We start from the raw sequence: 13885 nt of genomic DNA, 5'->3' as shown, positions 1-13885 counted from the left end.
TTTGTGACAGGTGTCAGACAGTGTAAATTTCTGTCTATGCATCAGTGCACTCCTGGGTAAATTTCCAGGGGTTGCCACGGCTTGTAAGAATGTGAGGGGACTGGGGTGGATATTTAGAAGTAGAAATGACTGGTGGAGTCTTTGAAAGGCTTGTGTACATTTGAAAAGGGGCCGGGGGGGGGGGGGGGGTAGGATGAATTTGGGGGGGGATTATGCACATACAGGGTGAAGATTACATTAAGCTGTGTGTACATGTGTGTATCAGGGGAATGGTATTTGTGCAAAAGGGAAACTGGAGTTTTCGTATTGCTGAGTTAGTGGGAACTCTAGTCTGTGTATGGAGAGAGGAGTCAGGCATTTTTGGCTGAGGCTATGAAAAGTTGAAATGGTGTGCGGGAGGGATGATGAACTGGGTCTGGGGTCCCAGGTGTGTCCCAAGCAGGTGGGAGCCTGTGGGGATACTTTGCTCCTGTCAGTATGGAAAGAAGTATTTTATAGTTGTGACAGCCAGTGGAAACCAAAGTGAATGAAGATGCGGCAATTTGTGACTGTTAAGAATATCATCAGATTAAAGGGGATACTACAGAACAGTCGAGGGGCTTCTGCGAAGGATGCTTTTTTTTCCTTATTTTGCTCTGTTTTTTTCCACTGGGTGAGTTGTCCATGAACTTACCATGAAAAGGGTAAACTTTTGTCAAAACTAGTAGTCATAATGGTGTTGATGGGTCAGCAGCTAACTAAAAGTACTTAATATGGTGTAGACAAGCCCCATATATGTGTGTGCTCAGATGTGTCTATTGTATGTATTTATTATATGTGTTATATATACCTTAACACTTTAACTGATTGCATGTGTCCAAAAGGTGTGAAGTCTTTTGTACTGGACCATACACTTATGTTTGAAAGAGGGTTAGTGTGTAAACATTTGAGGGTGAGAGATCTGTGCAAAGATGATCCGTTTAGAAAGGAAAGCTGTTTGGCTTGGGTGGAAATAAGGAAAAATTGCACATGTATATCCAGTGTTCTGCAGGTTTGTGATAGTATGTATTATTTGTTTACACAGCCCCTCGTGTCTTGCTCTGCACAAATATTTAGAGGAGGTTGTTACATAAGATAATGATTTAATTAAGGGACATAAAATCAAGAGGAGGGAAACAGAATTAATATAGTATAGAGAGCGTGTAGGACCCATTTTTTTTTTATTGTGGTAGCTGTGAGGTGGTCAGTTAATGAGGTAGGGAACTGGAGAATGAAAAGAGTAGTCTCATAGTAGTTGTCCTGGATAATCCAGTTCCCTTCTTGTCTCTGGTGTGGAATTATCATTGTTCACTTAAACTTTTCCAATGGTGATCAGTAATGTGTGCTTCAGACTTAATAAACTTGAGACCCCATCTTAAATAGAAATCCATCACAATTGAAATTAAACGTGTTGAACATAGTCTTTTAAGGTGCTCAGTGTCAAGAGGGGGTGATTGAAAGCAGTATTTGTTCCATGAATGCGTTGCCTCCATACTACAAAAAGGGAAAGGCAGTAACAATCTGCTCTTAATATTGGATGTAAAAATCTGTTTCTGTGAAGCACTTGTGTTATAATAATTAATATCCCTCTTTGGAGCGGGGTTTATTTAGACTGCAGCAAGGGATGGGGTTGTACGTAGAACAACATTCAGGGAGTACTGTCCATCTTGAATAAAGCAAACTGCAGCACACCTAGCTAAGTGCTACCATAATATTCCTAGGTGTAAGTGTCGGTTTTTGTTGGTGTGGAATTTGTTTTGGTTGTTTTTTTGGGGGGGTGGTGTGTTTTTTTTTTAAAAAAAAAACTCTGAAAATTAAAAGTGATCATTTGGGTAGTGTATGTCAGTTCAGTAGGAATACTTAGGCCTGCTGCTGTAGCTTAGTAAGTGGTAAATAGCTGTTCTTTTCTGGTCAGCAGTCAAAGATAGCTAGTTAACCGTTCATCTTTTCAGCCACAGTCTCTGAGTGAATGAGAAGGCCTTCATGAAAGAATCCAGGGCTTCATGTGTGAATTGTGGAGAGGGATTACTGTAACAGGTCACGCATATCTTTGTGTCCATAGTTGTGTCTTTAATATTCATTCTTTTAGCCCACCACCATAATTGTATCAAGTATGTTCTATTTTGTGTGGGGTTTTTTTTTTTTAAACTCTTGCTACTTTGTCCAAAACTTTTCTCATCTCTCTGAATTCTGTGCTGCACTAGTGTTTCTCTTCTCAGTGGAAAAGAAGAAGCATCCTTCAGATCCCGGGCCTTTTAGCAGCCCAGGTGATTTGATCTGCATGTTGGTCTTCTCAGTAAGAGCAGTGGTGTTTCTTTGGAAAACTGTTAAAATTTTTTGCTCTCATGGCTCCTTCCCTACTTACCACTTCTTTTCATTCCGTGCTTTGATTGTTTATGCTTGATCATCTTTAAGACTTGGCTTATAGATGTATAGGCCATGAATGGTGGCTTCTTCCTTCTCACTGTCTGTTAGCAGTGTGAATGCAGGCTAAGCGTTTTCTGAAACTTCATGAAGGGTCTGGTTTAGCCCTGGTCTTCAACATAACTATTACACACGTGACCTTCAGGGAATTTAATTTCAAGATCTGGACAAGTTATTGCAGGTTATTAATGAAAAAAGAAGTCACCCAGATTCAAATAACAATGGCCAGAAAAGAGAGATTCTTTGCATGGACAATGAAAGATCCTTGATGCAAGAACAAAGATTCTGAGTTTCCAAAAAGTTAAGCAAAACTTTTTTTCTTTAGCAGACAGCCTTGCAAACTCCTCAGCTATTTGGCTGACATCTTTCAGTCTTTGGCAGATAACTAGCATGGGAAACGTTGGTCAAAGTGCTTAAAATTTGGCAAATCTTGTACAAGTTTGTACCTGTATCATGTGCTAAAGCAGAAAAATTCTGAAGAATTAGTGATGTCACTGCAAAAGAAAACTGGTCTGAAAAGCTGTAAATAACTGAGCTGGTGTAGCTCATATCAATTTCTGGAGATGAGCAGTTCAGCTCATCTCAACTTCTTGAAGCATTATTGGCGTGAGGAAACCATAAGGTTTGCCAATGAGCGTAGGTTAAATTAGTCTTCTGGCTCTTAGCAAAGCCTGCACTGGGGGAGAAGGCACAAAGATGCTTTAATGTAGAAAATGATAGAAAAGAAGACTCCATATTTCAGCAGATAACAGGCTAAATATTCAGGCTCAGGTATTTTTCTGTTAGGAAAAAATTCATGCTCAAGTTCTTTTTTTTTTTTAATGCACCAGTACTTCCTCATTAACATTACTTCAATGCGTCATTTTATGATGTTATTACATTACTATCTCATGGCGTAGGTTCTGTGCATCTTTGATGGGAAGTAACCTTTTCACTAAGTATTCTTTCAAATAAATAGTACAACTAGGTGCTTCAGTCTATGCTCACAAGAGTTAACAGGAATTCAGCTCACAAACATCACTTAAGGATGTTTGACTGGGCTGCTTGCTGGAGAGCTTATGGTGGTTCTTTAGTGTGTATGGTAATGACAAGGCAATGAGCGCAAACTTCCAGTTAAGTCACAAAGGAGAGCATCTGTCTGTCTTCATGAAAATGTTGTTTTCAATAATCCTACTTTTGTCTACACCCCAATGTAGAAAGTTTGCCTTTAACAATGCAGGGCTGGATTTGCTCTACGTTCAGTAGTATATGAATTAATTGTTTTTATCAAGGAGGTAAATGAAGTAAGATGATGACTTGTTGAGTAGAGGACCTAGCACTTACTGTAATTTATTCGTACAATACTGCTTTGGCCTATTCTCATCAGCTTGTCTGTCCTGCTAAAGCCAGGTATTATTTGTTCAAAGCTCATGATTTTGTATTTAAAATTTTGTATAGTAAAAGAAAAATTGGTGACTGGAGAGAACAAATACCAAATGATGGAACTGTTTGTAAAGAACTGATATTTTGATTCAAGTGGAAAACTGTAACAATGAATATTATGTTAGTCAGCTTGTTCAGAAACAAAAAAACCTCTTTTCTGGGCAGCTTTGGTTAAGCTGATGTGCAAGTAATATAATAAAGCATTACTGAGCACATGCTGCTCTTCCTTTCCTGTTGGCAGCTACAGTGGAGCCATTGATGTGGGTTGCCTTTTAAGTGTTTTTTTTTTAAAGTTTTATAAAACAGTGTATGTAGGTAATGTATTAAGTGTGTCGATCTTGGAAGTTTTTTAACTTTTTCAGAGAACTTTCCTAGATGTATCCCACTAGCTTTTGATACTCCTAACTGTAAAGGGGTAGAAGCAAAAGTAGATGAGCGGTGAGACACAGCTGCTATAGTTACTCCAGGAAAAGGAGCACTCAAAAATTCACAGTGCAACCTTTCTTTTTAGGGCTGATGAGGTGTGTGTTGGCAGCTTAAGTATGTGGGTTTAGTTACTGCTGCTTGAGGCTCTCTCAAATGAATGGGCAATATCTGCCACATTGATTATATTTACATTAACAAGCAATATGCTGCAATTGAGGATTGTAGAGTGAAGCTGTGAGTTAGGCAGACTCGGTGTCCAACAGTGTGTGTACTTCATGTGGCTTTAGATGGGTTGTAGTCTGGTTCTGTGGACCGCGTGTACTTCAGACACTACTGAGTATTAGGTGTTTTGCCAGAGTTTTGGTTTCGGTTAATCAGAGATGTTCAGATTATATGTTCAGAAACTTCGCTGAGATGTGAACCAAAGCACAGTGAGTGGGGTGACTCAGACTTACTTCGAAAGTGTGCTCCTGATCCAAACTGAAGTGCTAATGTGGATGTACTGACTGGGTCTCTGAATCTTGGAGCACTGCAGAGATTGTTGAGCTGTGCAGGGGGCTGGATTCTGCCTTCTGCCTCCCAAGTGCTGTTGTCAGGACTGCAGATATTGTCTTGCTGCTCTCTGAGTAAGGATTGTTTGTGTATCTTGAGTGGTAACTGAATTTCCATTTCCAAATTGTTGTCCCTAGTTTTGTAATTGTGTGTGAAAATGACTGGTGTTAAAACTGCAATAAATTCTGGAAAGTAGCTCTTTCATGAGTTTACTTCAGTTAATCAAGAATGAAACTAGCTGTGTGAGCAACAGGTTATGAAGCCTGACTTCCTGTGGCTTTGTGTCTTGTGGTTGGATTTTTCTGGGTAATACTGCATTGTGAGCTCTGAAAGTATTTTCATGTGTTTGGGGCACTATCTGTCCTGCTGTCCTGTATGGGAGGTTGTTTTTAGTAACATAGCTGAGCTCCTGCTGCACTGGCCCTTAAGGGCACTAGTTTAGATACATCTCCTTGATCTAACTGTATTTCCACAAAATTCATAGGACCTGATTGTCTCTGAAATATTTACCCTTGTGTTAACTTCTGAATTGTGGCCAGTTTCAATAAAGTATTTTTTTGGGGGGGTGGGTGTTCGGTGGGAATGACACACACTGTAGCTTGGTGTCTTGAGGTTGTATTTTGGGTTTTTTCCACAAATGCTGTCTCTTGTTTAGCTTCTGGAAGAAATTTTAAATAGTGGTAAATAGAGATGATATTTCCCCCCCTTCCCCAATGTTTCAGGCAGCATATCTGAAATAGGAGATTATGTTCCTGATGGTAACTTCTTAAGGGATGCTAAAAATCTTGTCTCCATAGGATGGATAAAATTCTTGAAAGTATCCAACATCCTTATTAAACTACTTTTAAATAAATGTAGACAGGTCTAAAGTTGCCTTTGATGTATATCAACCTTTTGTAATACACACTGGTACCACATACGGTAGTTTTGGGCTGTGATTCTAGGAGAGAAGTGAATGAAGGTTTTGAAAACTAATGATGTATTGAAACCTCTGATGTACAGCTAGGTGGGATTGTGAGGGTAGTGGGTTAGGAATTGGAGGGGGCAGGGACTTGGGTTTGTGATTACCCTTGTGACCTTGAAAAACTGCTGCAACTGTAGTGTGCTTTGAAACTTTGCAGATAAGTACTGTACTGAAGCTATGTAGTACTGCCGGCTGAGTTCTGAGAGTTCTGTCTTGGGTGTATAAAGCTGAAGATACTGTTCCTTTTGCTTCTATTTTAAGTGGGCCTATACTCAAAGCACTGACTTCAGAAAGCTTCAGCAAAGGTATGAAAGGTGAATCTAGCACAGATATTACTCTGTTTCTTTCTGTGTCCTTTCTGCTCCTGCTCTGTTTCCCTCGTATAGTAATAAAGTAGGTGGGTTTTTTTCTAGTTCCCAACAGGAAAATCTCATCTTGATCAAAAGGTGCTCTGCATACTAGTTTGTGCGCAGGACCTCACTTCAGATAGGGTACTAGTTGCAGGTGCTGGTTTCTACTGTCTAACTTAAAGTTGATTCTCTGTGGGGCATTGGAGAATTTGTTTATTGCTGATTTCTCAGGAAAAGGGTACTCTTCTTTAGTGTGTGTATTCAAGACAAACATGAAATGCTTCTTTTATTTCAGCTGTTGTAAAACTTGAATCCAGAGGTAGCAGAGGTAGTACATTGACTTGACTCCCCTCCTAGGTAGCAATTGGTCCTACATCTTAGAAGGCAAAGAAGCTCCATCTAGCTCAACAGAGCCCCAGTGTGTTAAGGCTCAACGAATGCCTCACTTTGGGTGTCTTCAGTAAGAACTGAAGTGATGCCTCTAAGGAGGCTATTAACAGTGTCTAATTAAAGGTGGGATTTACAGGCACCTTTAGTGAGCGTTACCCGGTAATTGTGGGACTGCTACCTTTAGGTGTATCAAACTGACTTACCAGATATGATGTTTATCCATTTGCTAGCTTGTCATGATTTTGGTGTCTCTACCGCTTTTCCGTGAGACATATTACAAGGGATTTTTTGTTTCTTTTCTCTGAGATGATGTCTTTCCCACTCTCTTCCTTACTGATTGCTTAGACTGGTGGGTGAATTCATTAGAATCATTGAAAATCTAGGTTGTGGCTGATAATGTTACTCTGAGGAGCACCTTTTCTAAACTAGTAGAAGGTTGTGCATAAAACTTCAAATAGGAGGGGTTTTATAAATAAGCAAAATGAAAACAGTCTTGTGAAAACAGTAGCTAGAGCTGGCGGAAAGGAGATCTGTGAAACCTGTTCTGTAAATCCTCAATAAATGCACCACAGTTTGAACTGCTGTTTAAAAGATAACAGAGAAGTTCATAGGCATTTGGTCATTTAAAAGATGCTTTAATAGTAGTAATTGCTTGTTTTGTGGATTTTTTTCCAACCAGCCCTCCTCTAGATTCTGTGAATCTCCTAAAATGTAAAGAAACTGGAAGCAGTTTAAGGTTTGTGTCTCTTTTAGTAGTCATTTGTGGGATCAAGTATACTACTTTTATGAACAGTTACATTGGGAAGAGAATGTTTCACAGAGTTTGCTACAGTCAGATAGCTGTATGGTCTCTGCTGCAGGCTGGCCTTGAGAGCTCATCTGTTTTTATAAATGGTAAGAGCTATAGTTTACCATTTTTCCCATGTCTTAAAATGGAAATAATAATGAGGCTTGTGTGTGAGGTGCAAGAAAAGCGTTGTTAGGACTCTGACATAGTGACATTGGTGTCTTGTGTCTTACATTTATATTATAGTGAACAATGTGATTTTTCACTTCTGTTTCCTGTTTGTTTTTCCTTATGCTGGATGATGTCTGCGCTTCTGTATGTTTTATCACTATATTTGAAGTGTAAGAGTGATGAAGGTTGAGCTGTTGAGAATCAATATCTAGCTTGTAACATAAAATCCAATAGGATAACTTCTCAGTTTATTAACTAGAATGCACCAAACACAAGCAATTCTGGGCCAGAGAAGAACTTCTCTACAATATTTAATGAACTCAAAATAGTAGGTGCTCTTAACTGTAACAGCTTACTATGTGGTTTTTACTATTGTTGCAGTACTGTTTGAATTTAAAGAAAAAAAGAATGCCTTTAACTTAGAAGTTGGACTTCTGGAGGGAAAGGGATAAGGTGGTGATTTGGTGGTGGTTTTTTTTAGTTGTCAAAAAATTTTCTGATTTTTTTAACGTGAAGTGAAATGGGATTTGACTTACGGAGTCAGAGGGGAAGAAATAAAATTCCAGTATATTTCAGGATTCTTGAAATGAACTTGTGTGCTGCTGTTGCCAATTGCAGGGAATAGAATTTAACATGGTCAGAAAAATGTCACTGGGGAAAGTACTCTGAAATTGTATTTTTAAAACCCTTTAATTTATATTTGGGAAAAGTTTTCCTTGAAAGATACTGTATATTCAGATATATTTAATGACAGTGTCCTTCTCAGTCTGAAGCTTTCTGTATTTCTGAATCTGTACAGAGGGAAAGTAGGGCTCCATCTAGGAGAAGTACTAGTCACTTACTACTTGAAGTTACCTTTTTTCACTGTTTTGTTTTGTTCAGCGTTACCAGATGAAAATGTGTTTTGTATAAATAAAAATTTGGGGGTAGCAATTTGATAATTTAAGTAAGTTTTTTTTCAAGGTCTCTTAAGGTTTGTCCAGACTTGAAACCTGGTTATGTTGTCAGTTTCACAAAGAATACAAAGTTCATGTGGAAAACTTATTAATATGTCTCTCCATATTGTTTCTTCCTCTGTGTCTTGTTTGTTTATTGAAGCACTGATTAAAAGAGAAGCAGACAAAGTAGTACAAAGCAGACATGACAGCTTATATCCATCATGAATGGTCAGATTTGTGCCCAAAACATTTCTAAAATAATGGTCCTGGAACACTGTATTGGAATCTCCATCATACTTTTCTGCTATTTACCTTTTTTAGTAATCACCTCAAGATACTGTGCAGTACAAAAAGAACCAGTGAACCCGGACTACCTGTGAGCACTTTCTTCTGTACAGTTACTTTGTTCCAGTTTCAGAACTGTTGATTCTTTCTTAGTGTTTCTCCTCTCCTTTCCTTGGTTCAAAGTCTGATACTGTTACTGCAGGAGAGAAACTGAAATGAGACAGGAGAGGAAATGAAAAGTAGTGTTCTTGAAGAGAACTACAATTCTTTCTAAAGAATTGCAGTCATAAATTTGCTGAGAATTTAAGCTAATCCAGAGAACACTTGAGTAGGCAGAGCTCATAGAGAAGTGTTCTTCCTTATTCTCTTATCACGGGGTTCTGTTTTCTGTTCATTCATCTATTCATCATGTGAAAGATTTTTATCAACAGATAAGCAACCTTTTATTAACAAGTTCTGCTGTCTGCCACTAGCCTACTGGAATTATTTGCCTTTCAGAGGTATCGTGACTCTCTGATACTGGTACGGGTAAAAACCAACAAGTATAAATTCACCGCTGGCACCTGTATTGCTTAGTGAAATGGGGAGGACTGCTTTAGTCTTCTGTCTCTCTCATTATTTTTGTTGATGTGTGGTTTCTTTGAGCTCGTTTTCTCCTCCTGTTGTCTCTTTTTTGACAAGGGTTGAGAGTGAATTGGAGAAATTTAGTCTATAGCGCTTTTTCCTGAACTGTGTAAAAGTTGTGGGGTTTTTTTCACCCTGAACTGTGTAAAAAGTCCTGCAGACAGTGGAAAACCTAGTGCATGACATGATCTATTCTTATTATGGATTTAGGGTGTTATGGAATTGGTAGACTTGCATCACTGTTGCTGAGGAAGCAAAGATTACTACAAGGTCTTCGGGTGACTGAAAGGATGTACTTGGACTAAACTGTCATGTTCAGAGAAGGAAAGGAAAGCTAGAGTGGACTGATGTGACCCAGAATAACTTTTTCATGAAGAGGGGAAAAAGCAGTAAAGCTTGTTTAGTTCAACTGCCAAAGTGTAGTGCCTTAAAAAACCTAGACAGGACAAAGGTAAACCAAGCACAGTTAAAGAAGTAGCTAGCATATAATTCAGTTGAAACTAAGCTTTTAATTCTGAATTTCTTCTATATTGATTTCTAGTCATTAAATCTTATGCTACCTCAGTGAGAGCGCTGGGCACTAGGTATATCTGTTTTCTTTGTCAGCTGGACACTGTTGTTGTTTCTTCACAGATGTTACATCAATTGTTTTTAAACATCTTGGAAGCTGGCTGAAAGTACGCAATATAGGTTTGTGTTTGTCTCATCACTGCAGGGAGTTCATTCCCTCTACCCAAACTGCTTCCTGCTACATGCTGTCTAGTTGGTGAGCATCTGGTATTCCTCTTTTTAGTTAAAGGTCCTTAGAATCATTTGGTTTTTCCACCACTCTTCCGTGTTGATACAGTACAGAAAAGAGAGTTCTTGTTAGGCCTCTGCGTGCACTCAGGCATTTGGTTCTGGAACCCACTCATAGTCTTGACTTTCATTAAGAAAGAGCTGCTTACATAATTACCTAAGTATGTTAGTGCTGCTGTGTTTCTGCAGTCTTCTGCCTCTGACCATGGGCTCCTTTTCCTTCTCATGCTGATACTTGATTGCCTCTGCTGTCCTGGTGTATGTTGGGGTATCTCTTGCTAATTTCCCTGTAGTTTAGCTGCTTGAATCAGCTTGCTACATGAGGATGTGATAGCAACTACTGATGCAAAAGTTGGAGTAGAAAGTACACATGGCAGGAAGCGGGCTTACAGCAGTTGTTGGTTTAGCTTAGCCTAATTTTTTTAAGACTGCACCCTGAGATGTCTCGAAGGAGGTTCTTTTTTTTAAGTTGTAGTTATTAACATCGGTTAATACTGATGGTCTGGATACCTGGTGACCTATCTTGCAAGTGGAGGTCCTAAATTTACTTGGAATTACTGCTGATGAAGAGAAGACCACACTGAAAGTCACATAACTGACTTGTTATGTGTTAGCAGTGTCACCAGCTATGTTGCAATCGTAAAGTAAAAACATGCAGTTACATTACAACCTCTATTATAACTAAATTAAAAATGCCCATCTCCTCTTTTGGATTTCCCCCGAATGTGTAGCCTGCTACAGATGTTGATATGACTCCCTTCACAGCAGTCATTCTGGTTTAATTAAATCTCACCACTTACTGACAAGAATATCTTTATTCTGTAGGCACATGAGAATACAACAGAGTTGGCATTGGTCACTGCTGAATGTGGAGCTGCAATATATCTACTCCCTGCCTTAAGCATAAGTTTTGGGGAACTGTGAAGTGACTGAAGTATTTTGGGTGAAATATGAGTAATCTTATCACTGGTAGAGGCTAGAGTTTACAGTTGTTTGTCAGGCACTGACTGTTTTCTGTGTCCAGGAGTTCCTGAATTTTTTTAAAGTTCAGAGGTCTCAGTGAAGTGAATATTCTTTCAATAAAGTCCAAGAGAAATTCAAATAATCTGAAAAGATATAAGCAATCTGAATCTCAGAAATTCTTTCTAATATGCATAATGATGCATAATGAAACATACTTAAATTTTGTTGAGCACTTGCTATTCTTTTCAACTCCTTTCTTCTTCCCTTTCTCAGCCACCAGTTTCTATAACAAATTTTAGGTAGTTATGAACACCAATTTTTTCCTTTTATAACGTCTGCTATTACTTGTTGCCAGATACTTTGGAAATTAGCCAGAAACTCAGTTGCATGATGGCTCTGTTCACTTGTTAAGACCTGCTTATTTTTATGCACAGAGCTCTTACATTGAGGTTTTGGGACACTCTAATTTTGCAAATTGTTAAAGCCTAGAGATGGTTCATGTTTACTGTTTCAGGCATCCTAGCTATTTTACGTGATAAAGAAAACTTTCTATTTCACTTGATAAAAACATGGAATACTGCTTTACTTGGGTAGCACTAACAGTAATTTTTTTTATATCAACCTGTAGCAAAACATTTCTGAGCCTTGAAGAAGGTGACTAGAAATAGTCAGCATGGCTTCACCAAGGGTCAGTCATGCTGGGCCAGCGTGACTGCCTTCTGTCAAATGACCAGGTTTTCAGCTGTGGGGAGAGCAGTGGATGTTTTTTTTTACTTTGACCTTAGCAAGGCTTTTTACAGTGTCCCACAGCATACTCCTGTTTACAGTCTGAATGGGAGGATGACTAGGCACGTGAAAACTGGTTGAAGAGTCATTTCGAAGGGTGGCTGATGGTTCATGCTCTGCCTGGACAGCAGTTACAGCTGGAGCTCCTCAAGGGTGTGCTGTGACCTACTTTTCTTTTTAATGTCGTTATCTGTGAGGAGGAGGTGGAATGCACCTTGGTCAGGTTTGTGGTAGACCCAGAACTGGGTGGCTCAGAGGCAGGATGGCCATCTTGAAGTACTTGGAAATACTAGAGGAGTGTGCCTGTTCAAATCTTAATGCAGTCCGACAAGGGTACGTGCCAAGGCCTGCTTCCAGCATCAGTAACCCTCCTGCAGTGCTGCAGACTGGTTGGGTTGTAGCTTTACTGAGCAGGACCAGGTTCTGGTGAACAGTAGGATAAATACAAGTCAGCAGTTTACCCTGGAAGTGACTAAAATGTTTTTTTATTCCCCTTTAGCTGGCATTTGTTCTAGGTGTTCCCAGACTGCGTCTGTGATATTCTGTGCAGTTTTGCTCCTGTTCTCCCTACCCCAACAAGAACAACATCAATAAACTTTGGGCCAGTCTGCCAAGGTGATCAGGGGGCTGGACTATGTGACCTGTGAGGGGATGCTGAGAGCTTTTTGTAGCCGCCTTTATCCTGGAGAAGAGGTGCTTAGGAGGGGACCTAGTAGCAATGATCTGGTATATACAAGGATGAATACCAAGAAGATAGAGCCAGTCTCTTTGTTGAGGTGTCCAGTGGGAAAAAAGAGACAGTGATCATAAATTGAGATGGGTGGGTATATGTTGAAAAATTTTACTGTAAGGGTGATTTTTAAGAGATTATACGAGGTAACCTGTAAGCCTCTGTGGAGGTTTTCAAGACCTGAGTGGCTAAAGCCCAAAGCACCTGGGACTGAGTTCAGTGTTGACTATGCTTTGAATTTAAACTAGATGACCCTCTAGGTCCCCTCTACTCTGAGTCATTAGCCAAAGTAATCAATACATCTTGTTTTATTTGGAAACTTCATTCCTTGTGCAAGTGGCGTTTCTTTCTAGTGCTTCTACATGAAATAGCTTGAACATAATCAGTTACTTTCATTGACTGTCTTTGGTACTATGTATTAGTTACTTGAAATCTACCTATTCGGTAAGCATGGAATAAGCAGGATAGATTCACTGAGTAAGCTCATTTAATCTAAGAAAGACAGGAAAAATACTCTTTCTTGGTGTTGAAAAAAAAATTTTAGAACTTTATAGTGACCAATATGTCTTGTTTCTCACTTGCCGTCCACCCATTATTCTGAACCTTGTGGTAAACTAAAGCAGTTTGTGGAGCATTTGTTGTTGGAAGTTACTGGGGGCAAGATAGATACAGGAAAAGGAAAATAATTTTTTTCTGAAACTGGTTCACTTCCCTCTTTGCCCAGGCCTATGAAAAGAAACTGTCGTCCTAGATGCTATGTGAAGACATCTCAAAACCAGAAGGCTTTAGGCAGATTCATGCCACAGAAATTACATACTGGTGTCCCTAGGTACTGTGGGTGTAACTGTGATAGCCCTTCTCCTTAGTGAATGTGTGTTTCTGCTTTTGCTTTGAAAGATATCTGCAGTGGCTTGTAACAGGCTTCTCTGTCACGGTTTCTGTGCTTTGGAGTAAGTGAATCTCAACTTTTAGTCTTTTTCCTTTGACTCCAGAATCAGAATATATTCTTGTAAACAGCTGCATTAGGGTGCTAGATTTTTCCATCCTCTCTACGCTTAATCATGCATGTGTACACGTTAAGTGTATGCAGGCACTCTCTGTCACGTGGTTGTACATATTCCTGGTTTGGAAATGGATTTGTTTACACAGTGTCTATAAAAGTGGTATGCATTGACAGTAGGAGGGTTTTTTTGGCAAGTATTGGCCTTTGAATAGTGTAGCTTAGGTCACTTTAGCTTGTTAAGAGGTGAAAGTCTT

At 39.3% G+C, this 13885-nt stretch overlaps 1 protein-coding gene across 10 annotated transcripts in view; it reads left to right on the top strand.

Annotated features, from left to right (window-relative positions):
• The window catches only part of PPM1B (protein phosphatase, Mg2+/Mn2+ dependent 1B), a 62368-nt gene that overhangs the window by 2439 nt on the left and 46044 nt on the right, over positions 1 to 13885 (top strand). Inside the window, exon 1 of one of the 10 annotated variants that reach the window (XM_055815988.1) lies at positions 13441 to 13457. The exons of the other annotated variants lie outside the window; for them this stretch is intronic. The gene's annotated coding sequence lies outside the window, so the exon portion shown is untranslated. Of the gene's footprint in view, positions 1 to 13440; positions 13458 to 13885 lie in introns of those variants that run through there. 10 annotated transcript variants of the gene reach the window in all.

This window comes from Falco peregrinus, chromosome 11 (assembly GCF_023634155.1).
Source record: "Falco peregrinus isolate bFalPer1 chromosome 11, bFalPer1.pri, whole genome shotgun sequence".
In the NCBI taxonomy this organism is placed as follows: domain Eukaryota; kingdom Metazoa; phylum Chordata; class Aves; order Falconiformes; family Falconidae; genus Falco; species Falco peregrinus.
This window is presented reverse-complemented; position numbering and strand designations above follow the sequence as displayed.